Source organism: Rhinoraja longicauda, chromosome 40, assembly GCF_053455715.1.
Source record: "Rhinoraja longicauda isolate Sanriku21f chromosome 40, sRhiLon1.1, whole genome shotgun sequence".
Taxonomy (NCBI): Eukaryota; Metazoa; Chordata; class Chondrichthyes; order Rajiformes; family Arhynchobatidae; genus Rhinoraja; species Rhinoraja longicauda.
Window position 1 is genome coordinate 1,928,072 of NC_135992.1, and position 23,564 is coordinate 1,951,635.

A 23,564-nucleotide genomic window follows, 5' to 3' on the forward strand; every position below is an offset into this window, starting at 1 on the left:
ATAGCAAGGACGTCCTTCCTCAAATTAGGAGAAGATCTAGAAAAGATGCCAAGGTCTCTGACGAGGTTCACATCAAGTGGTTGTAGATCACGGACGAGGTTCACTTGGTGCGAACCTCGTTTGTTCCTAGGGATACGTAAACAGGGCAGACACCAAGGGCCATTGACACAGAGAAAGACACACTGGTCTGCTCGAAACACGAGCAAAATGCAAAGTGCTGGAGGCACCCAGGTGGTCAGGTAGCATCTGTGGAGGGAATGGTCAGGTGTTCCCTCAGCATATGCTGCATGGTTTGTTGGCATCCCAGCAGAGTAAGATGTCCAGCAGGGAGTGTTGTCGACTGACCCACTCCAGATTGCAGGAGAATGTGCCAAGGGACGTGGCCAGAAGGCTCTGCGGAGGAGGACCACAGCACTGGATACTGAGGAGGCGAGCCCTTGCCACAGCCTCTCAGACATACACCTGTCTGAAGGAGGGTCTCAACCCGAAACGTCGCCCATTCCTTCTCTCCAGAGATGCTGCCTGACCCGCTGAGTTACTCCAGCATTTTGTGGCACCTTCGATTTGTACCAGCATCTGCAGTTATTTTCCTACACAGACATCAGCCAAAACATTATGACCACCTGCCTAATGTGCTGTTGGTCCTCCGTGTGCCGCCAAAACAGCGCCGAGCCGCCGAGGCATGGACTCTACAAGACCCCTGAAGGTGTCCTGTGGCATCTGGCACCAAAACAAGACCCCTGAAGGTGTCCTGTGGCATCTTCCATGTCTTGCAAGTTGCGAGTTGGAGCCACCGTGGATTAGACTTGTCGATCCAGCACATCCCACAGATGCTCAATCGGATTGGGAACTGGAGAATTTGGAGGCCAGGGCAACATCGTGAACACTTCATCGTGTTCCTCAAACCATTCCCGAACAACGTGTGCAGTGTGGCAGGGCGCATTATCCTGCTGAAAGAGGCCACTGCCATCAGGGAATACCATTGCCATGAAGGGGTGTACCTGGCCAGCAACGATGTTTAGGTGGGTGACACGTGTCACATTGACGTCCACATGAATGGCCAGACCCAGGGTTTCCCAGCAGAATGTTGCCCAGAGCGTCACACTCCCTCCACCGGCTTGTCGTCTTCCCACAGTGCATCCTGGTGCCACCACTTGCCCTCGTGCATTGATGAGCCTTGGGGGCCCAACACCCTGTCTGTCGCCGGTTTGTGGTTTGTCCTTCCTCGGACCACTGTCGGTCGGTACTCACCACTGCTGACCGGGAGCACCCCACAAGCCTTGCCATTTCAGAGATGTTCTGACCCAGTCGTCTGGCCGTAACAATTTGGCCCTTGTCAAAGTCGCTCAGGTCTTTACTCCTGCCCATTTCACCTGCATCCAACACATCAGGGCGGCACGGTGGCGCAGCGGTAGAGTTGCCACCTTACAGCGAATGCAGCGCCGGAGACTCAGGTTCGATCTCGACTACGGGCGCCGTCTGTACGGAGTTTGTACGTTCTCCCCGTGACCTGCGTGGGTTTTCTCCGAGATCTTCGGTTTCCTCCCACACTCCAAAGACGTACAGGTTTGTAGGTTAATTGGCTGGGCAAATGTTAAAAAAAATTGTCCCTAGTGGGTGTAGGATAGTGTTAATGTGCGGGGATCGCTGGGCGGTGCGGACCCGGTGGGCCGAAGGGCCTGTTTCTGCGCTGTATCTCTAAAATCTAAAAAAAATCAACTTCAAGAACTTGCTTGACTTGCTGCCTGATATATCCCACCCCTTGACAGGTGCCATTGTAACAAAATGACCAATGTTATTCACTTCGCCTGTCGGTGGTCATAATGTTTTGGCTGATCGGTGTATATTGTGCATTGTTTGAGGAGGAACCATTAGTAACCTTGACACATTGCAAGAGGATGTATTACATTTCTTGGTATAATGAATGTGGATGATAGCATGGCCCTACAGTGTATATAATGAACAAGATATATTAGTGGGGAAAAAAATTCAGCCCAGACAGGAGCCGATCCTTGCCACGTCCTTCATCAGTCATGTCCTTGCCTACAGGCAACTGGCAAGCAGCCAAAGCTGATTTTGTTTTCACTCCAGCACAACCTCTTCGAGCAATTTAGCAGTTTCAAAAGCGATTGTAGCCCCCTCTGTTTTCCCCACACGCACTAAATCCGCAGAACCCAGGGCAGAGGAGGCCTGACAGTGGCAGTGTGAACTGTGAGGAAGATGCTATGAGGTTGCAGGGTGACTTGGACAGGCTGTGCGAGTGGGCGGATGCATGGCAGATGCAGTTTAATGTGGATAAGTGTGAGGTTATCCACTTTGGTGGTAAGAATAGGAAGGCAAATTATTATCTGAATGGTGTCAAGTTAGGAAAAGGGGACGTACAACGAGATCTGGGTGTCCTAGTGCATCAGTCACTGAAAGGAAGCATGCAGGTACAGCAGGCAGTGAAGAAAGCCAATGGAATGCTGGCCTTCATAACAAGAGGAGTTGAGTATAGGAGCAAAGAGGTCCTTCTGCAGTTGTACAGGGCCCTAGTGAGACCGCACCTGGAGTACTGTGTGCAGTTTTGGTCTCCAAATTTGAGGAAGGATATTCTTGCTATTGAGGGCGTGCAGCGTAATGTGTCCATAAATGATGTTGGGTTTTGTATGTTTTTGCACTTGTATTCTGTTTAAAGTTTGAATTTTAAAGTTTGAAGTTTATTTAAATTTATTGAAGTTTATTACAATATTTTTGTGTGCACCGTTGTATGTTCTTATCAAACTTTAAAAAAAATGTTGTTTGAATATCAATAAAGGAAATTCTTGACATTTTGAGGGAAAGTTGATGTATGAAGTTATTGTATTTCAGAGTAGTTTCTCATGGCATCACTTTCAAATAGTCACGATGCAGAACGATCGGAAACCCAACTGTACACCCCCTTTTACAGGGAAAGTGGGTGGAATGTGAATTGTCTTCGGTCGTCTTCAGTCCTCAGGGTCGTAGCTTGTCGTAGCTTGTCGCGGGTGGACGTAGGTTGTGGTAGGTTGTTGCCTCTGTGGTGGTAGGTTGTCGTAGGTGCGGTCGTAGGTGGACGTCCTACTTGCGACGATTGGGTCACCGGTTGTCGGTAGCTTGCCGTAGCTTGACGTCGACTAGGTGGTGGGTTGTCGTAGACATTGTCGTGGGGGATGGGGGGGGGTCCAGTTGTCAGTTTTTCAGTCACCGGCAGTCGCCTTAAAAAACGCCTCACTGGGACAGGGCCTCAACAAGTCTGGACCAGTTGGACAAATGTCTCCCTGCTGCATTACTCTACGACTCTGTCTTTCCCCACTATCAATCTGCCCCTTGGATGTCACTTTCCTGTGTAATTTAACAAGTTGAAATGTTAGGGCGGGCCTAACCCTAATGCACGCAGCGGCAGAGTTGCTGCCTTACAGCGAATGCAGCGCCGGAGACCCGGGTTCCATCCCGACTACGGGCGCCGTCTGTACGGAGTTTGTACGTTCTCCCCGTGACTCGCATGGGTTTTTCTCCGAGATCTCCGGTTTCCTCCCACACTCCAAAGACGTGCAGGTTTGTAGGTTAATCGGCTTGGTAAATGGAACCATTGTCCGTAGTGGGTGTAGGATAGTATTAGTGTGCGGGGATCGCTGGGCGGCGCGGACCCGGTGGGCCAAAGGGCCTGTTTCCGCGCTGTACCTCTAAACCAAACTAAAGTAAGTGAAACAAGGAGGAGACTTGATTCAGATATGGCTCCCCCACTTCCGTTCTGGAATCAGGATGTTAAACCTCAGCCTGTGAGGACAAAGCCAGAAGTAAGTGGGGAATCAGTTTCCCATTGCACAGTGAGACTAGTCACAAACAGCAGTATCGTTATTATTGATCCCTGGTGGGCTGTGGGTGTCGTTGTAAGGTCAGCATTTAATTCCCCTTTTTCCAGCAGCTTGACCAACGAGGACACAACATTGATTTCCCACACAAATGTCTGTATCAGGCAGATTACAGTGTAAGAAAATAACTGCAGATGCTGGTACAAATCGAAGGTATTTATTCACAAAATGCTGGAGTAACTCAACGGGTCAGGCAGCATCTCAGGGGAGAAGGAATGGGTGACGTTTCGGGTCGAGACCCTTCTTCAGACTGATGTCAGGGGGGCGGGACAAAGGAAGGATATAGGTGGAGACAGGAAGATAGAGGGAGATCTGGGGAGAGGGACAGAGGAACTATCTAAAGTTGGGAAAGTCGATGTTCATACCGCTGGGCTGCAAGCTGCCCAGGCGAAATATGAGGTGCTGTTCCTCCAATTTCCGCTGGGCCTCACTATGGCACTGGAGGAGGCCCATGACAGAAAGGTCAGACTGGGAATGGGAGGGGAAGTTGAAGTGTTCGGCCACCGGGAGATCAGATTGGTTAAGGCGGACCGAGCACAGGTGTTGAATTTGGAATTTACTGGAATACACTGGAATTTATAAGGATGAGAGGAGATCTTATCGAAACGTATAAGATTATTAAGGGGTTGGACACGTTAGAGGCAGGAAACATGTTCCCAATGTTGGGGGAGTCCAGAACAAGGGGCCACAGTTTAAGAATAAGGGGTAGGCCATTTAAAACTGAGATGGGGAAAAACTTTTTCAGTCAGAGAGTTGTGAATCTGTGGAATTCTCTGCCTCAGAAGGCAGTGGAGGCCAATTCTCTGAATGCATTCAAGAGAGAGCTGGATAGAGCTCTTAAGGAGAGCGGAATCAGGGGGTATGGGGAGAAGGCAGGAATGGGGTACTGATTGAGAATGATCAGCCAACAGCAGCTTACAGCCCAGTGGTATGAACACTGATTTCTCTCACTTCAGGTAGCCCCAGCATTCCCTCTCTCTCTATCCCTCCCCCACCCAAGTCGCACCAGCTTCTCATTTTATCTCTCCACATCACCATCTGTATCTCTCATTTCCCTTCTCCCTAACCAGTCTGAAGAAAGGTCTCGACCCGAAACGTCACCCATTCCCTCTCTCCAGAGATGCTGCCCGTCCCGCTGAGTTACTCCAGCTTTTTGTGTCTATCTTCTTGCTTTTCCCATTATCGTTTCCAGTTCCAATTCCCAAGACAACACTAGTCATACAGCACAGTGGCGCAGCGCCAGAGACCCGGGTTCGATCCTGACTACGGGTGCTTGTCTGTACAGAGTTTATACGTTCTCTCCGTGACCCATGTGGGGTTTCTCTGAGATCTTCGGTTCCCTCCCACAAAGACGTACAAGTTTGTAAGTTAATTGGGTTGGTATCTATGAAAATTGTCCCCAGTGTGTGTAGGATAGTGTTAGTGTGCTGGGATTGGTGAGTCTAAGGGCCTGTATCAGCACTGTATCTCTAAACTAAACTAAGCACTGGACCAAGATGCCCCATTTAAGCTAGCCCCATTTGATCCATATTCTAAATCTTTCCTATCCATGTACCTGTCCAAATATCTTGTACATGTTGTTATAGTACCAGCTTCAGCTATGTTCCCCAGCAGCTCGTTCCATACACCCACCACCCTCTGAGTAAACTGTGCCCCTTAGTTTCCTATTAATTTAATTTCCCCTCTCACTTTAGACAATAGACAATAGACAATAGGTGCAGGAGGAGGCCATTCGGCCCTTCGAGCCAGCACCGCCAGTCAATGTGATCATGGCTGATCATTCTCAATCAGTACCCCGTTCCTGCCTGCTCCTCATACCCCCTGACTCCGCTATCCTTAAGAGCTCTATCCAGCTCTCTCTTGAAAGCATCCAACGAACTGGCCTCCACTGCCTTCTGAGGCAGAGAATTCCACACCTTCACCACTCTCTGACTGAAAAAGTTCTTCCTCATCTCCGTTCTAAATGGCCTACCCCTTATTCTTAAACTGTGGCCCCTTGAATGCAAACCGCTGTCACGACGGGAACCCAACGGTTGTCTAGTGTCGCCTAGTTCTTGACACCCCTCCCTGTGTAAAAGACTGCGCATTCACCCAATCTATTCTACCCCTGATGCTTTTATAACTTCAAACCATTGGACTGCAGGCATTGCGGACAGAAATCTGGTGAAAGAAACGTAGACAAAAATAGAAACAGACCGTGCTAGAAACAGAAGAGCTCAAGCATTATCTGTACGGAGAGATTCAGTTAATATTTCAGGTCAATGAGCTTTCATGAGAATTGGAAGCTGTTCAAAAGTTTCAAACAGGCACACAGCCAGGATAGAAAGTGGTGGAGAGGAATTGGAGGAGTCATCTCATATGGGTGAAGAAGTGACTAAATCAAAAGAAATAAAAGATCAAGGTGCAAAGAAATGAGTAAAATTGCTTTATTCTCAAGAGTTGGTCTCTTTGAACCTTGTGGAATATGGGAGGGGTGGATGCTGAGACCCAGTGCCCATGGCTGGAAGGCCCAGAAATAAAGGCTATGGTCTCTAGATAACGAGGTGGCCATTTATAATCACTTCCCCAGGGGTGGAAATGTTAACGGCTTAAGTGTGTCGGAAAGAACTGCAGATGCTGGTTTAAATCAAAGGTAGACACTAAACGCTGGAGTAACTCAGCGGGTCAGGCAGCATCTCTGGAGAGAAGGAATGGGTGACGTTTCGGGCCGAGACCCTTCTTCAGACTGATGTCAGGGGAATGGGCGAGACAGAGATAGAATGTAGTCGGAAACTGTAAGACTGGTGGGAGAACTGGAGGGGGGAGGGGCTGGGGAGAGAGAGGGAAAGCAAGGGCTATTTGAAGTTAGAGGAGTCAATGTTTATACCGCTGGGGTGTAAGTTACCCAAGCAAAATATGAGGTGCTGTTCCTCCAATTTGCGCTGGGCCTCACTCTGACAATGGAGGAGGCCCAGGGCAGAAGGGTCACATTGGGAGTGGGAGGGGGAGTTAAAGTGCTGAGCCACCGGGAGATCAGGTTGGTTGAGACGGACTGAGCGGAGGTGTTGAGTGAAACGATTGCCGAGCCTGCGCGTGGTCTCGCCGATGTACAGGAGTTGACAACTGGAACAGCGGATAGCATTACGGTCAGAGGGACAAAAGTTTAAAGGATATGTACGGGTCAGGTTTTTAACACAAAGAGTGGTGGGTGTCTAGAACATGCTGCCAGGGCTTGTATGACAGTGGTGTTTAAGTAGCTTCTTGATAGGGACATGGATATGGAGGGATATGGATCATATACAGGCAACGATTAGTTTAACTTAGCATCATCATGGACATTGTGGGCCAAAGGGCTTGTTTCTGTGCTATGTTCTGTGGTCTGTTTGTTCTATGTTCCATAACCGGGATGAGATAAAACTTGTGATGAGTTTGACTGCAGAAGCAAGTGGCTGTGAAATTGCAGTGGAATTTTGGGTACCAAATTTTGGGCGGCACGGTGGCGCAGCGGTAGAGTTGCTGCCTTACAGCGAATGCAGCGCCGGAGACTCAGGTTCGATCCTGACTACGGGCGCCGTCTGTACGTTCTCCCCGTGACCTGCGTGGGTTTTCTCCGAGATCTTCGGTTTCCTCCCACACTCCAAAGACGTACAGGTGTACAGGGTTAGGTTAATTGACTGGGTAAATGTAAAAATTGTCCCTGGTGTGTGTAGGATAGTGTTAATGTGCGGGGATCGCTGGGCGGCGCGGACTCGGTGGGCCGAAGGGCCTGTTTCTGAGCTGTATCTCTAAAAAAAAATATATTTTTTTTTTTGTCGGTGCAGCGTATGAATCAAAGGATTTTGGAAAGGGTGGAAAAGGGGAGTGGAGGTCGTGGGATATCCAAGGACCAGCACATCAGAAGGAAAGACTGCTCCTAAAGGCAATATGTGCCGATAAATAGGAAGCGTACGTAGGTATCAGAATAGCAGAGGAGAAGAGATGCACAAGAACTCTGGCTAAGGGGGCATGCAAGGGTAACTTGGCTAAGTGGTGTGTACAGTCCAACAACCAGACCAGAGCCTACATAGAAGCACAGAACTTTACAGCAGAGAGGGAGGGGCTTTGACCCATAGTGTCCATGCAGCCAAACAGAGACATGTCGAATCCCACTTTCCAGAACTTGGTCCCTGCATTGCTGGTCATGATTTACCCAGATCCTTCAAGTCCATTGAAGTGCAAAAGAGCAAATGTGTTTAGAAACATAGAAACATAGAAACATAGAAAATAGGTGCAGGAGTAGGCCATTCGGCCCTTCGAGCCTGCACCGCCATTCAATATGATCATGGCTGATCATCCAGCTCAGTAACCTGTACCTGCCTTCTCTCCATACCCCCTGATCCCTTTAGCAAAAAGGGCCACATCTAACTCCCTCTTAAATATAGCCAATGAACTGGCCTCAACTACCTTCTGTGGCAGAGAATTCCACAGACTCACCACTCTCTGTGTGAAGAAATGTTTTCTCATCTCGGTCCTAAAAGACTTCCCCCTTATCCTTAAGCTGTGACCCCTGGTTCTGGACTCCCCCAACATCGGGAACAATCTTCCCGCATCTAGCCTCTCCAACCCCTTAAGAATTTTATATGTTTCTATAAGATCCCCCCTCAGTCTTCTAAATTCCAGCGAGTACAAGCCCAGTCTATCTAGTCTTTCCTCATATGTAAGTCCCGCCATCCCAGGGATCAATCTGGTGAACCTTCTCTGTACTCCCTCTAAGGCAAGAACGTCTTTCCTCAGGTTAGGAGACCAAAACTGCACACAGTACTCCAGGTGTGGTCTCACCAAGGCCCTGTACAACTGCAGCAGAACCTCCCTGCTCCTAAACTCAAATCCTCTTGCTATGAATGCCAACATACCATTCGCTTTCTTCACTGCCTGCTGCACCTGCATGCTTGCTTTCAATGACTGGTGCACCATGACACCCAGGTCACGTTGCATCTCCCCTTCTCCCAATCGGTCACCATTCAGGTAATACTCTGCTTTCCTGTTCTTGCCGCCAAAGTGGATAACCTCACATTTATCCACATTATATTGCATCTGCCATGCATTTGCCCACTCGCCTAATCTATCCAAGTCACTCTGCAGCCTCCTAGCATCCTCCTCGCAGCTAACACTGCCACCCAGCTTCGTGTCATCCGCAAACTTAGAGATGTTGCATTCAATTCCCTCGTCCAAATCATTAATATACACTGTAAATAACTGGGGTCCCAGCACTGAGCCTTGCGGTACCCCACTAGTCACTGCCTGCCATTCCGAAAAGGACCCGTTTATTCCTACTCTTTGCTTCCTGTCCGCCAACCAATTTTCTATCCACCTCAACATTGAAAAAGAGGAGGGCTTTTATTTTTTTGCAAGCGCAAAAATGCGTTCTTTCTCGGACGCATTTCCAAGTTCAGTGAAGAAAGCTAATGGCATGTTGGCAGTGAAGAAAGCTAATGGCATCTTGCCAATGAAGAAAGCTAATGGCATCTTGCCAATGAAGAAAGCTAATGGCATGTTGCCAATGAAGAAAGCTAATGGCATGTTGCCAGTAAAGAAAGCTAATGGCATGTTGCCAGTAAAGAAAGCTAATGGCATGTTGCCAATGATGAAAGCTAATGGCATGTTGGCCTTTATGACAAGAGGAGTTGAGAATAGGAGCAAAGAGGTCCTTCTGCAGTTGTACAAGGCCCTAGTGAGACCACACATGGAGTACTGTGTGCAATTTTGGTCTCCAAACATGAGGAAGGACATTCTTGCTATTGAGGGAATGTAGGTTTACGAGGTTAATTCCTAGAATGGCGGGACTGTCGTACGTTGAAAGACTGGAGCGACTGGGCTTGTATACTCTGGTATATAGATGAGAGGGGGTCTTATTGAAACATGTAAGATTATTAAGGGATTGGACACGCTAGAGGCAGGACCATGTTCCCGATGTTGGGGGAGTCCAGAACCAGGGGCCACAGTTTAAGAATAAGGGGTAGGCCATTTAGAACTGAGATGAGGGAATCTGTTGTGAATCTGTGGAATTCTCTGCCTCAGAAGGCAGTGGAGGCCAATTCTCTGGATGCTTTCAAGAGAGAGCTAGATAGAACTCTTAATGATAGTGGAGTCAGGGGGTATGGGGAGAGGGCAGGAACGGGGTACTGATTGTGGATGATCAGCCATGATCACATTGAATGGCGGTGCTGGCTCGAAGGGCCAAATGGCCTCCTCCTGCACCTATTGTTGTTTGTCTATTGATATGAGTGTTTTTAAGCAGGCTGGGTTTTATTTTCCTCGATGGTGACTTGGTTCTCTACAAGTACAAGTCACTGACTCGGGGAGCAATGAAACATAAATGGCCATTGGGTCTGACCTGCCAGAGCATTCTCCGTTTCAAGTTTGTAACTCATGCTGAATGTGAGAACAAGAGCTCCTGGTACATTGTTGTCAGGCACCGCTGTCAGGATCACGATTTATTCATATTGACAGAAGAAAGCAACCAAGACAAAGAATGTTAATCCTTACACTGCTGCTCTGCCTCCACATGTCCAATGCCTCAGGGCCATGGTGAACTGTTTTCAGATTACAATGGCTCTTCACATATTTGACACATTCCCCGGGATAAAAAGTAGGCTTACTTCACCATTGTCAACAAAAATTCCAAATGGATCTGACAGCATTCCAAAACTGGATCATTTGCATTTAAAATGGACAGTTCTTGATTTAGTAGGATAACTGGGAAGGTTGGAAACAGAAAAGACATGCCCTTACGCAGTGCTTCAGAAAAGCTCGAAAGGTTTTCCCAAATGGATAATTTTTGAAGGGAAGTCAGTGTGTTAATGCAACTGCCTACAAATTTCCAAAACTGGCTTTTTGGTCTGTGTTTTGATCTGTGTTTTCGACTGTGATTTGATCTGTGTTTTGATCTGTGTTTTGATCTGTGATTTGATTTGTGATTTGATCTGTGTTTTGATCTGTGTTTTGGTCTGTGTTTTGGCTATGTTTTTGTCTGTGTTTTGATCTGTGATATGATCTGTGTTTTGATCTGTGTTTTGATCTGTGATTTGATCTGTGTTTTGATCTGTGTTTTGATCTGTGTTTTGATCTGTGTTTTGATCTGTGTTTTGATCTGTGATTTGATCTGTGTTTTGATCTGTGTTTTGATCTGTGTTTTGATCTGTGTTTTGATCTGTGTTTTGGACTGTGTTTTTGGACTGTGTTTTGGACTGTGTTTTGATCTGTGATTTGATCTGTGTTTTGATCTGTGATTTGATCTGTGATTTGGTCTGTGATATGATCTGTGTTTTGATCTGTGATATGATCTGTGTTTTGATCTGTGTTTTGATCTGTGATTTTATCTGTGATTTGATCTGTGATTTGATCTGTGATTTGATCTGTGTTTTGATCTCTGATTTGATCTGTGTTTTGATCTGTGTTTTGATCTGTGGTTTGATCTGTGTTTTGATCTGTGTTTTGATCTGTGATTTGATTTGTGATTTGATCTGTGATTTGATCTGTGATTTGATCTGTGATTTGATCTGTGATATGATCTGTGATGTGATCTGTGATATGATCTGTGTTTTGATCTGTGTTTTGATCTGTGTTTTGATCTGTGATTTGATCTGTGATTTGATCTGTGATTTGATCTGTGATTTGATCTGTGATTTGATCTGTGATTTGATCTGTGTTTTGATCTGTGATTTGATCTGTGATTTGGTCTGTGTTTTGAGTTGTTTCAAAGAACGAGGGGCAGCTTTTTCACCCAGAGTGGTGGGTAGGTATATGGATCGAGCTGCCAGACAGAGTAGTTGAGGCAGGAACTATAACAGCATTTAGCAGTTACTTGAAAGGTATTTGGATAGGAAAGAGATATGAACTAAACGTTGGCAAATGGGGTTATGTTAGATAGGGCATCTTGGTCAGCATGGGTCAGTTGGCCCAAAGGGCCTGTTTCCGTGTTGTGTGATTGAGTATTTAAATGTCACATCTACCAGCAACGATGGAACAATGAAATTCTTACTTGCTGCAACTTAACATGCCTGTGAACACAATAACACACAAAATGCTGGAGTAACTCAGCAGGTCAGGCAGCATTTAGGAGAGAGGGAATGGGTGACGTTTCGGGTTGAGACCCTTCTGAAGGGTCACCCATTCCCTCTCTCCTGAGATGCTGCCTGACCTGCTGAGTTACTCCAGCATTTTGTGAATAAATACCTTCTTCTTGAACCTGGTGGTCATTGTTTTCAGCACCCTGGAGATCTCCCTGTAATGCATCCGAATGTGGATTCCAACTGGAATGCTCGTCAATTCGACCCACTAACATTTAAAGGACACAGGAGCCTTAAACAAAGAACTCGCTGCACATTGATGTTAAGTTGATGTTATATTTATGCAGATGATAACATTACTACATTAACAATATCACCTATTACCGTTTAGTCGGTCCTGCTGAGCCGGATGGCCACAACGCATAGATGAACTTGCACTTTACCCTGTCTAAAAACTGTTATAATTGTTTCGTTTCGTTGGGTTGCTGTTAATTACTTAAATTATTGCATCGTATGGGAGGCGCATTCCCAATCTCGTTGTACCCCTGGGCACAATGACAATAAAGATATATTGTATTGTATTGTATTGTATTGTATTGTATAGTACTCTGCCCTTTCTCAAGAGTGGCCAAGTCTGAAAGCATCTGAAGGAAAGGTATCCAATTCAATGAAAGAAAAACTGCTTTCTGTTCCCATTTGATTCTGAAATATTTCCTGTGTAGATTCCGAGTTTGGTTCCATTCAAACAAAGAAATATAATTTGCAAAGGAAAGAAAACTGCAGATGCTGGTTTAAATCGAAGGTGGACACAAAATGCTGGAGTAACTCAGCGGGTCAGGCAGCATCTCTGGAGAGAAGAGATGGGTGATGTTTCGGGTCGAGACTCTTCTTCAGAGGGATGTCAGGGGAGAGGGCAGGACAAAGGTAGGATGTAGTCAGAGACAGGAAGACTGGTGGGAGAACTGAGAGGGGGGAGGGGATGGCGAGGGAAAGCAGGGACTATCTGAAGTTAAAGAAGTCAATGTTCATACCGCTGGGGTGTAAACTACCCAAGCGAAATATGAGGTGCTGTTCCTCCAATTTGCGCTGGGCCTCACTATGGCACTGGAGGAGGCCCAGGACAGAAAGGCCAGAGTGGGAGGGGGAGTTGAAGTGCTGAGCCACCGGGAGATCAGGTAGGTTAAGACGGACTGAGCGGAGGTGTTCAGCAAAATGATCGCCGAGCCTGCGTTTGGTCTCGCCGATGTAGAGAAGTTCACACCTGGAACAGTGGATACAGTAGATGAGGTTGGAGGAGGTGCAGGTGAACCTCTGTCTCACCTGGAAAGACTGTTTAGGTCCTTGGATGGAGTTGAGGGGGGAGGCAAAGGGACAGGTGTTGCATCTCGTGCGGTTGCAGGGGAAAGTGCCCGGGGATGGGGTGGTTTGGGTAGGAAGGGACGAGTGGACCAGGGAGTTACGGAGGGAACGGTCTCTGCGGAACGCAGAAAGGGGAGGGGATGGGAAGATGTGGCCAGTGGTGGGGTCCCGTTGGAGGTGACGGAAATAAAATCTGCAGTTAGCTACACAGCCCCTTAATTGCAATTCAGAAATGTCATGGTTGTTGTAATATCCTCTTCCCGCCTGTTACCCATAACCCTTGACTTGCCTGTATTCTCCCTGACTCGCCCTTGAACATATTAAATGAAACCACCTCCACAGCTCCAAATGTTCACGTCCCAAGAAGGAATTGTCCATCTATTTTGTTTCACAAAATGTTGGCGTAACTCAGCAGGTCAGGCAGCATCTCGGGAGAGAAGGAATGGGTGACGTTTCGGGTCGAGACCCTTCTTCAGACCGATGAACATCTATTTTGTTAGTATGGCCATTACTTCATGGTTAACCCCCACAAGCAGAAAACACCCTTTCTGAATCCCTGTCAAGCCTCCTCAGAAACTGTTTGCTTCAATAAGATTACCTTTAAGTCTTATAATACTCCAGTAACTATAAGGAACTACTTACAAAAGCAAGACACAATAAATCAGTCTAGGTAGATGAAAGAGACATAATGACCTGCAGATGCTGGAATCTTGGGGAAACTACAAAGTGCTGGAATAACTCAGCAGGTCAGGCAGCAGCTGTGGAAGGCACTTGCACTGGCCCACCTATGCCGGCCTTTTTGTCGGTTACGTCAAACAGTGCTTTTTCCGAACGTATACTGGCACCATCCCCCACCGAGGTTGTCATGGTGGCTCAGCGGTAGAGTTGCTGCCTTACAGCGAATGCAGCGCCGGAGACCCGGGTTCCATCCCGACTATAGGCGCTGTCTGTACGGAGTTTGCACGTTCTCCCCGTGACCTGCGTGGGTTTTCTCCGAGATCTTCGGTTTCCTCCCACACTCCAAAGACGTACAGGTTTTGTAGGTTCATTGGCTTGGTGTATGTGTGAAAATTGTCCCTAGTGTGTGTAGGATAGTGTTAATGTACGGGGATCGCTGGTCGGCGCGGACTCGGTGGGCCGAAGGGCCTGTTTCCGCGCTGTATCTCTAAACTGTATCAATGATGATTGTCAGAGCTGATCCATACAGAACTGGTAGATTTCATTAACTTTATCACTATCTCTGCCACTTCTCCCCCCCCTTTCTTGATCTCTCTGTCCACAACACAGGGGAGGAGGGGGAAGGGGAGAAATGGGTGGGATCCAGGTGGGCACAGAAGAGAGGGGGGAATAAAGGAGGGAGGAGGGGTGATTGTTTGCAGGTCAGTCTGAAGAAGGGTCCTGATGTGAAACGCCACCTATCCATCTCCCTCCACTGATGCTCAGTGGACAAAACCTCTAGTCTAGGCAGATTCTAAACTATTCTGGGGAAGAGATCAAGCTTGTGAGATAAGCAATAGAAGCAGCAGGAGCCCATTTGGCCCCTTGTACCTTATCCATTATTCAGTGATAATGATTTACCTTTTACCTGGGTAAACAATTCCTTATAACAACTCCATATTCCTTGATTCCAGAAAGTCTGAAAATCTATCAATCTCTTGAATACACTAGTCGTTTGAGCCCTCCTTTACGGACGAATTCTGAAAATTCACAACCATCTTGTGACAACATTTCTTTCCTGAACAGCCATCCACTTATTTTGAGACTGTCTTTAAGTTTAGTCTTAGTTTAGAGATATAGCGCGGAAACAGGCCCTTCGGCCCACCGAGTCCACACCGACCACCGATCCCCGCACATTAACACTGTCCTACACACACTGGGGACAATTTACACTTACACCAAGCCAATTAACCTACAAACCTGTTCGTCTTTGGAGTGTGGGAGGAAACCAAAGGACTTGGAGAAAACCCACGCGGTCACGGGGAGAACGTACAAACTCCGTTCAGACAGCGCCCATAGTTGGGATCGAACCCTGGTCTCTGGCACTGAAAGGCAGCAACTCTACCGCTGCGCCACTGTGACCGCCCTGACAACATCTTGTGCCAACATTTCTTTCCTGAACAGCCATCCACTTATTTTGAGGCTGTCTTCTACTTCCACATACCTCAGACTAGAGAACTATGAATAGCTATCTTAAGAAATTTGCACTTTACAATTAGTGTAAGAAAATAACTAGAGATGCTGGTACTAATTGAAGGTATTTATTTCACAAAACGCTGGAGTAACTCAGCAGGTCAGGCAGCATCTCAGGAGAGAAGGAATGGGTGATGTTAAGGGTCTCGACCCGAAACGTCACCCATTCCTTCTCTCCCGAGATGCTGCCTGACCCGCTGAGTTACTCCAGCATTTTGTGAAGTAAATGCACTTTACAATTAGATCGGCTCGTTATTCTAAAATCTGGAGTGCATAGAAGCGACCTGCTTAATCTCTCCTCACGGCAAGCTTTCCATCGCTGGAGTCAGTCTGGTGAACCTTTGCTGCACTCCTGTAACAAAGGCATCTTTCCTTCGGTATCACTGCACACTCTGTAATAGCTTCCACTGACAACTACTTTCTCGGTATTCTGCACACTGGTGTGATTTATTCATCAGTGCATGTTCCTTACAACTTTAGGCTTGGTAGAAAGCAATGTTTAATTTTCAAAACAGCCCCTTGTTCATGTCTGTACTTTCACACAAGTTCACTTTCTACCAAACTGCACACGAAACAATGCAACTAAAACACAACAGTATGTTGTTTTCGGACTAAACAGGGTTTTGAAATTAAATATATTTAATTTAATTATTGACATTGTTAATTAGAGGAAAACCTGACTATATTTATGAACAGAAGCAAAATATTTTCCTAAATTTGTGAGACCTTAAAAAAAGGTAGAAATTTATACAAATACTAGACCAAGTGGACTCGTTGGGTCCAAACCTCTCCTGCATTGGTGCAGCACCCTCCCCTCCCCCTCTCCCCCCTCCCCCCCTCCCCCTTCCCCCTCCATCCCCCTCAACCCCCCTTATCCTCCATCCTCCCCTCCCTCCTCCCCTCCCCCCTTCCTCTTCCCCTCCCCTTCCTCTCCCCTCCCCCTTCCTCTCCCCCTCTCCCCTTCCTCTCCCCCTCCCCCTTCCTCTTTCCCTCCCCCCTTCCTCTCCCCCTTTCCCCTTCCCCTCCCCCTCTCCCCTTCCTCTCCCCCTCCCCCTTCCTCTACCCCTCCCCCCTTCCTCTCCCGCCTCCCCCTTCCTCTCCCCATCCCCCCTTCCTCTCCCCCTCCCCCTTCCTCTCCCCATCCCCCCTTCCTCTCCCCCTCTCCACTTCCTCTCCCCCACTTCCCCTCCCCCTCCCCCCTTCCTCTCCCCCTCCCCCCTTCCTCTCCCCCTCCCCCTTCCTCTCCCCCTCCCCCCTTCCCCTCCCCCTCCCCCCTTCCTCTCCCCCTCCCCCCTTCCTCTCCCGCTCCCCCCTTCCTCTCCCCCTCCCCCCTTCCTCTCCCCCTCCCCCCTTCCTCTCCCCCTCCCCCTTCCTCTCCCCCTCCCCCCTTCCTCTCCCGCTCCCCCCTTCCTCTCCCCATCCCCCCTTCCTCTCCCCCCCTTCCTCTCCCCCTCCCCCTTCCTCTCCCCCTCTCCCCTTCCTCTCCCCATCCCCCCTTCCTCTCCCCCTCTCCACTTCCTCTCCCCCACTTCCCCTCCCCCCTACTCAAGCCCCCTTATCCCCCCTCTCCCTCCCCCTTCCCTCCCTAGGGGATAGATGTAAACGTTAAAATGTGAATAACTTAAAAAATATAACACCGATTTCAATGAAACGTCTTCCATTAGCACCAAAGGGACGACGGTGAGTAAGGTGGGCCTGAAATTGTCGCGCTATCGTGTGCCGTTTTGGCAGTAGTTCTGGAACAAACAAACAAACGAAGGGTTTAGTATATAGATTTGCAGTATTTAATTATCTAGATAAAGGTTAGAGAAAGGATTGGTGCTAGGCGATTGGTGACAAGCTAATGTCATAAGGTAGTTGAGGCCAGTTCATTGGCTATATTTAAGAGGGAGTTAGATGTGGCCCTTGTGGCTAAAGGGATCAGGGGGTATGGAGAGAAGGCAGGTACGGGTTACTGAGTTGGATGATCAGCCATGATCATATTGAATGGTGGTGCGTACAGGCTCGAAGGGCCTGCACCTATTTTCTATGTTTCTATGTTTCTACATATATATTTGAGAAAGGATATGGGACATTACCAAAGAACTATAAACTAATTAGCTTAATAATGGCAGGCAGAAAATAATGGAATCCCCACTGAGGCAAGAAATATGATCTAAAAAATCAGAAACCCAAAATATAAAGGCATGGATTTCAAAGTGGAAACTCTTGTTTGATCAAATTCATTCGGTTTTTGATGAGTTAAGGTAGAAGTAGTGGTATTGGTTTGGTAAACAGACCACAAAGTCATGGAATGCAGAGTTATCTGGCTCAGTGAACTGAGAGGGAAGATAGCAGCTGTTGTGTTTATTCATTTGCAGGGTGTAGGTGCAGGGGATTGCGGGTCGGCACAGACTCGGTGGGCCGAAGGGCCTGTTTCTGCGCTGTATCTCCAAGCTGAGATGTCCTGGGTAAACATTTACCTTTTAACCAGCGTGAAGTGAGATGGATTACCCGGTGATATCAAATGGAGGTTTTGGGAGCTTGCTGAATGTAGATTGATGTATTGCCATCATTAAAATAAAGACTGCACCTCACTGACTGCAGAGTGTTTTGGGAACTGTGGATGTTGGAACGCCAGCCTTCCCACCTTTACGCTATTTTTGTTAGGCTCTCTATGTTTTCTTGTGATTGGATGAATGATCCAGTGGGACCTGGGTATTCAACTGTTTCTGGCTGCAAGGAGTTATTACAAATCGTGTTCTTGTCAAGGCATCACACTCCCAAAGCCATTTCTCCCAGCACTAAAATTGTACGGTGATAAAAACGTAAACAGCCCCCGCAGTCAGTTTTACTCTCTGTTATCGTAGAGAGCCACAGGTCAGTGGTTGTGTATGGGGCGAGGGTGTGTGGTAGGCTCAAGGGTTGCCGCAAAGCAGCTGTGGAAATCGGCCTTGGTTTGGCTTGCACGGTCTTCACACTAATTTGTCTCTCTTCACACTAGAATATAGGAAATAGAATCAGGACTAGGCATTCAACCCTCATAGTTGATTTCTTTACCGCCGCTCTCTTTCCCAAACTAACCCTGATCCTTGTGCAGCGTAGGTTTACTAGGTTAATTCCCGGAATGGCGGGACTGTCATATGTTGAAAGACTGGAGCGACTCGGCTTGTATACACTGGAATTTAGAAGGATGAGAGGAGATCTTATCGAAACGTACAAGATTATTAAGGGGTTGGACACGTTAGAGGCAGGAAACATGTTCCCAATGTTGGGGGAGTCCAGAACCAGGGGCCACAGTTTAAGAATAAGGGGTAGGCCATTTAGAACTGAGATGAGGAAAAACTTTTTCAGTCAGAGAGTTGTGAATCTGTGGAATTCTCTGCCTCAGAAGGCAGTGGAGGCCAATTCTCTGAATGCATTCAAGAGAGAGCTAGATAGAGCTCTTAAGGATAGCGGAGTCAGGGGGTATGGGGAGAAGGCAGGAACGGGGTACTGATTGAGAATGATCAGCCATGATCACATTGAATGGCGGTGCTGGCTCGAAGGGCCGAATGGCCTCCTCCTGCACCTATTGTCTATTAAGTCTATTGGCTCATCTTAACATTGGACAAAAGTAAGTAGAATGATGGAGCCCGGCATCAGAGTCAGAGTACAGGAAGGTACTGAAGATGCTGGTTTATACACAAAATGCTGGAGTAACAATGCGGGTCAGGCAGCATCTCTGAAGAAAAGGCAAAGGTGACGTTTCGAGTCACCAGACTGGAGAAGGGTTCTAATCCAAAACGCCGTCGATACCTTTTCTCCAGAGATGCTGCCTGACCCTCTGAATTACTCCAGCATTTTGTGTCTATCATACTAGAGTCAAAGAAATACACGGCAGAGAAATAGGCCCCTCAGCTCAGCTCATCCACATTGACCAATTTGTCAATAGACAATAGACAATAGACAATAGGTGCAGGAGGAGGCCATTCGGCCCTTTGTGCCAGCACCGCCATTCAATGTGATCATAGCTGATCATTCTCAATCAGTACCCCGTTCCTGCCTTCTCCCCATACCCCCTGACTCCGCTATCCTTAAGAGCTCTATCTGGCTCTCTCTTGAATGCATTCAGAGAATTGGCCTCCACTGCCTTCTGAGGCAGAGAATTCCGCAGATTCACAACTCTCTGACTGAAAAAGTTTTTCCTCATCTCAGTTCTAAATGGCCTACCCCTTATTCTTAAACTGTGACCCCTTGTCTGATCGAGCTCGTCCCACATGCAGGTGCCTAGCCCACATCCTTCCAAACATTTCCTATCCATGTGCCTGTCTAAGTGTTTTTTAAATGTGGTCATTATGCCTGCCACTACCACTTATTCTGGCAACTCATTCCCTGTGCGTCACCCTCTCTGTGTGTGTTGCCCCTGTGCTCCCTTTTAAAATGTTCCCCTCTCACCTTAAACATAGGCCTTCTATTCTTTGGCTTCCCCTATCATAGAAACATAGAAACATAGAAAATAGGTGCAGGAGTAGGCCATTCGGCCCATCGAGCCTGCACCGCCATTCAATATAATCATGGCTGATCATCCAACTCAGTATCCCGTACCTGCCTTCTCTCCATACCCCCTGATCCCTTTAGCCACAAGGGCCACATCTAACTCCCTCTCAAATACAGCCAATGAACTGGCCTCAACTACCTTCTGTGGCAGAGAATTCCACAGATTCACCACTCTGTGTGTGAAAAAAAACGTTCTCATCTCGGTCCTAAAAGACTTCCCCCTTATCCTTAAACTGTGACCCCTTGTTCTGGACTTCCCCAACATCGGGAACAATCTTCCTGCATCTAGCCTGTCCAACCCCTTAAGAATTTTGTAAGTTTCTATAAGATCCCCCCTCAATCTTCTAAATTCCCTATCCTAGGGAAAAACCTGTGGCTATTTACCTTGGTCCCATGTTACTGTATCAACCACAATACAACCCAAGAAACAGTTATATTTATACGGTTCCCCATCACAACTGAGGATAGACAATAGACAATAGACAATAGGTGCAGGAGGAGGCCATTCAGCCCTTCGAGCCAGCACCGCCATTCAATGCGATCATGGCTGATCACTCTCAATCAGTACCCCCGTTCCTGCCTTCTCCCCATACCCCCTCACTCCGCTATCCTTAAGAGCTCTATCCAGCTCTCTCTTGAAAGCATCCAACGAACTGGCCTCCACTGCCTTCTGAGGCAGAGAATTCCACACCTTCACCACTCTCTGACTGAAAAAGTTCTTCCTCATCTCCGTTCTAAATGTCGTTCAGCTTTATAAGTGTTGCAGGTATTGTAATGCAGTGCAGCTAGGCTGTGTGCCATTCGTGTAATAGCACTGGAGAGGGTGCAGAGAAGATTTCCCAGGATGTTTCTTGCGAAGGTGTGTTTTGGTCATGAGGAAAGACTGGCGAGACCCAAGTCTGTTTTCTCTGGAGCAGAGGAAGTTTAAAAAAAGATATATATTTTTATTTTTTAGTTTTTAGAGATACAGCGCGGAAACAGGCCCTTCGGCCCACCGGGTCCGCGCCGACCAGCGATCCCCGCACATTAACGCTATCCTACACCCACTAGGGACAATTTTTACATTTACCAAGCCAATTAACCTACACACCTGCACGTCTTTGGAGTGTGGGAGGAAACCGAAGAACTCCGAGAAAACCCACGCAGGTCACGGAAAGAACATACAAACTCCGTACAGACGGCACCCGTAGTCGGGATGGAACCCGGGTCTCCGGCGCTGCATTCGCTGTAAGGCGGCAACTCTACCGCTGCGCCACCGTGACCGGTTAAGAAGGGACGTATAGGAAGGAACCTGCAGATGCTTCTTTACACTGCAGTTAGGCACAAAATGCAGGTGTGACTCGGCGTGTAAGGCAGTATCTCTGGAGAAAAGGAACAGGTGACATTTGGGGTCGAGACCCTTCTTAAGACGAGGAGTCAGGGAAGAGGTATGAAAAGGTACAAAGGAATAAAAGACATGAAAAGAAATAATCAAAGCGAGCAATGATGATCACAGAAACGTGATCACAATGGTCCATTGTTGGCTGTGGAGAAGGTGATAACAAGTGGATAGATTTTTAGATTTTAGATTTAGAGATACAGCGCGGAAACAGGCCCTTCGGCCCACCGGGTCCACGCCGCCCAGCGTTCCCCGCATACTAACACTATCCTACGCACACTAGGGACAATTTTTTTAAAACATTTGCCCAGCCAATTAACCTACATACCTGCACGTCTTTGGAGTGTGGGAGGAAAACGAAGATCTCGGAGAAAAACCACGCAGGTCACGGGGAGAACGTACAAACTCCGTACAGACGGCGCCCGTAGTCGGGATGGAACCCGGGTCTCCGGCGCTGCGTTCGCTGTAAGGCGGCAACTCTACCGCTGCGCTGCGATACAAACAGTGCAACTCAGCAAGATGACAGTGAAACTCGTGGGATGACTAAGGTGGGGAGGGACGGAGAGAGAGAGAGGGAATGCAAGGGCTACTTGAAGTTAGAGAAACCAATATTCATACTGGTGGGGTGTAAGCTGCCCAAGCGAAATATGAGGTGCTGTTGCTCCAAATTGTGCTTGGCCTCACTCTGACAATGGAGGAGGCCCAGGACTGATAGTAGAGAAAAATATCGGGGAAATGTATGAGGCGTTGGCAATTATGAGGGTATAGGTATGGGAGGCTGTAGTGTTTATCAGAGGTGAATGAAACTGGAGGGCATAGATTTGGGGTGAGGGGTGAGAGATTTAGGGAGGTTCCAAGTGGGACCGTTTGCCCCCAGAGATGGTGACTACGGTGGTGACGCAGGCGGTGGGAAAGAGGAGGACGATGGCAAAGCTAACATCGCTGCTGGACAACGACTCCCACCCCATACAGGACACTGTCAACTGTCACTGCACTGAGTAGCTCCTTCAGTGATAGACTCCTTCACCCCAAGTGTGTGACGGAGAGATATAGGAGGTTCTTCCTTCCCGCTGCTGTGAGACTGCACAACCAGCACTGCTCCCAGCACACCAGTCAACAGTAACAGCTAAGGAATGCAATTTATCCTTGTCTTTACTTTTATTTATAATGAATGATCTCTTGCTGTCCACTTTGCTGCTGTAACACTGCAAATGTCCCCGGTGTGGGACGAATAAAGGAATATATTATTATTATTATTATTATTATTATTATTATTATTATTATTATTATTATTATTATTATTATTATTATTATTATTATTATTATTATTATTGTTGTTGTTGTTGGTGGTGGTGGTGTTGTTGTTGTTGTTGTTATTATTGTTATTATTATTATTATTATTATTATTATTATTATTATTATTATTATTATTATTATTATTGTTGTTGTTGTTGTTGTTGTTGTTGTTGGTGGTGGTGTTGTTATTGCTGTTGTTGTTATTATTATTATTATTATTATTATTATTATTATTATTATTATATTATTATTATTATTATTATTATTATTATTATTATTATTATTATTATTATTATTATTGTTATTGTTATTATGATACCTAGAACGCACTATCGGAGAGAATGGTGGTAGGCAGTCATGTCAGAAGTGTGGAGATGTGCACTCAAATCACCTTAGCGTGGAAGACAATGGACCAAGTGTTTGCACATGGGATGAATACCTACCAGCATGGATGTGTGGTGGACTTTTAGCATGTTGTATGACCCTTAAGTTTCCCAACACAAGATGGGCAAATTAGCAATCCTTCCCTCAGTGTCAGTAAGACCAAAGAGCTGGTTGCTAATCTGGAATAGTAGATCCATGGACCTGTCTTCATCGATGTTATGGCGGAGAGATGGTCACAGCTTCAGGTTCTTGGGCGTGTATATCTCTGCAGATCTGTCCTGTGTCCAGCACATTGATACACTGATCAGCCAAAACATTATGACCTGATGAGCCAAAACATTATGCCCACCTGCCTAATATGCTGTTGGTCCTCCGTGTGCAGCCCCATACGCAGCAGGGTGCGATGCACTGTGTATTGTGACACATTCCTCCCGTCACCACCATTAACATTTTCTGTGACTTGTGCCACAGTCGACCTTCTGTCGGTTCGGACCAGACGGGATAGCCTTCGTTGCCCTCGCGCATCGATGAGCCTTGGGC